This window comes from Peromyscus californicus, unplaced genomic scaffold (assembly GCF_007827085.1).
Source record: "Peromyscus californicus insignis strain IS unplaced genomic scaffold, ASM782708v3 Scaffold_21__1_contigs__length_65335640, whole genome shotgun sequence".
NCBI lineage: Eukaryota > Metazoa > Chordata > Mammalia > Rodentia > Cricetidae > Peromyscus > Peromyscus californicus.
The window spans coordinates 54,295,898-54,298,281 of NW_026294514.1; the positions used below are offsets into that span (position 1 = coordinate 54,295,898).

General features: G+C 39.1%; 1 pseudogene; it reads left to right on the forward strand.

Moving 5' to 3' along the window:
- Window positions 1–1,224: 1,224 nt before the first annotated feature.
- LOC128117378 (60S ribosomal protein L10-like) lies at window positions 1,225–1,972 on the forward strand (annotated as a pseudogene).
- Window positions 1,973–2,384: the final 412 nt, after the last annotated feature.

Below are 2,384 nucleotides of genomic sequence, written 5' to 3' on the forward strand. Positions count from 1 at the left end.
AATCTTAAGCAGCAACAGCTGTGTTCTGCCTGACACTAATTATGCCCTTTTCAATCTTGTCTCCTGATTATTCCTAGCATAATCTTTTGAAAACACAAACTTGATACTATTAAGTCCCTGGCATAGTCAAACTTTGTCGAATAACATGGAAAAGCATTGTTATTTTCTTGCCTGTACTCTGACCTCAATCAATCACAGCCAAGCTTTCATCTTAACTAATTACACCAAGAAAGATGCATTTTTGGATTCTCATCACTAACTTCACCCTGGCTTCAGCTGACTCATTTCTCTTGTTTCTATTTCTCTGTGTCCATCACCCTTTAGTTTTCTAGGACTCACTTTCTATGGCATGCCTTATAGAAGCTTTATATAGACAATCACTCTTAAGTATGTCTTCACAGCAAGCTCTTTTGATGGGTTTTAATAAACACTTGCACAGCCTTTTATCCTAAGAGTTTCCACAAAGTATAATTACTATGTATTGTCCATTTTTCTCTTATATAGTTATCAAACATCAATCTTGCGGTCACAGGGAATTTATCTTATTTGTGCTTGCCATATATGTCTCTTGAAATTTTTGATGAAAGAATACATAGAAGGCTATTTCGTTTGGATAAATATCAACCATCTGAACAAGTTGACAGGCTGCAAATTATATTTGACAGAAAAATTTAAAAGTAACAAAAAGCTGCCTCTCTGGGCATAGCTTGAATGCAAAAACAAGCTCCATTTAGGGAAGACGTAATTATAGAAAACACCGGTGAGTGACACCTTGTTTGCTCTTAGTTAATGACAACAATGTGCCTGCTAAGGGCAAAGTTAGCACTGAGAAGTGGAAAGACGGAATACAACATTAGAAAAAAATCTCTAAAATAAAGTCCTGACTGAGAACCATGGCAAACTGATTTTGATGCAACAAAAACTTGTCTAAAAATATAGGCTGCTCTAAGGAAATGTCATACATAAATGAGAAAAGTTCAAAAAATAAAAATAAGAGTAAATACAATAACTAATTTAAAAACTCCTCAAGGTAAAGGACGTGTGTGTGTCTGTGTGTATGTGCACATTTTCTATAGTTTCAATCCATACTTATAATTACTAAACATTATGAGAAATACATACTATAAGGGATGTATGACTTGAGTCATAACTTTTGAAAGTTTTGAATTCCCAGAATTTTATTAATTACAATACTGTACCTTAAAAATAGAGCTTGTAGTCTCTTTTCCTCCGGCGCGCCACCGACGATCCTATTGTCATCATGGGTCGCCGCCCTGCCCGTTGTTACCGGTATTGTAAGAACAAGCCATACCCAAAGTCTCGCTTCTGCCGAGGTGTCCCTGATGCTAAAATCCGCATCTTTGACTTGGGACGGAAGAAGGCAAAGGTTGGATGAATTCCCACTTTGTGGCCACATGGTGTCAGATGAATATGAGCAGCTCTCTTCTGAAGCTCTGGAGGCTGCCCGTATTTGTGCCAACAAATACATGGTAAAGAGTTGTGGCAAGGATGGCTTTCATATTCGAGTGAGGCTCCACCCTTTCCATGTCATCCGAATCAACAAGATGTTGTCCTGTGCTGGGGCTGACAGGCTCCAGACAGGTATGCGTGGTGCCTTTGGGAAGCCCCAGGGCACAGTGGCCAGGGTTCACATTGGCCAGGTCATCATGTCCATCCGCACCAAGCTGCAGAATAAGGAACATGTGATTGAGGCTCTTCGTAGAGCCAAGTTCAAGTTCCCTGGCCGCCAGAAGATCCACATCTCAAAGAAATGGGGCTTCACCAAGTTTAATGCGGATGAATTTGAAGACATGGTTGCTGAGAAGCGCCTTATTCCTGATGGCTGTGGGGTCAAGTATATCCCCAATCGTGGTCTCTTGGACAAATGGCGAGCCCTGCACTCCTGAGGGGTTCCATAGTGTTCTCCTGTACCCTACCAAATCATGTTCAGTAATAAATCTCACATCCAGTCTGCTTAAAAAAAAAAAAAATAGAGCTTGTAGAAAAATCTAATTTTTCAAAACTTGTTGATTGATTAGTTAAGAAGTATTTTTTAAAAAAAGAGAAACACATTTATACATCTCAATTGACATTGATATTCAACAGCTTAATATTCATCCATGTATAAAATATATATCGGAGCTCCTTAGTCTCTCCCTGTTGTTATTCTGCTCTAGGATCCCATTCAATAGACCTCACTATGCTGAGCTGTGTTCTTAAGCATCACTGTAAAGCTTTAGTTGCTTCTTCCTCCTCTCCCTCTCCCTCCCTCTCTCTCTCTCTCTATCTCTTCTCTATCTCCCCACTTACTCTTAGTAATATGTAACATTCTTTTATTATAGTTTATTTGATTTATGATTAGACTCAGGTTATAGACTGGGGTG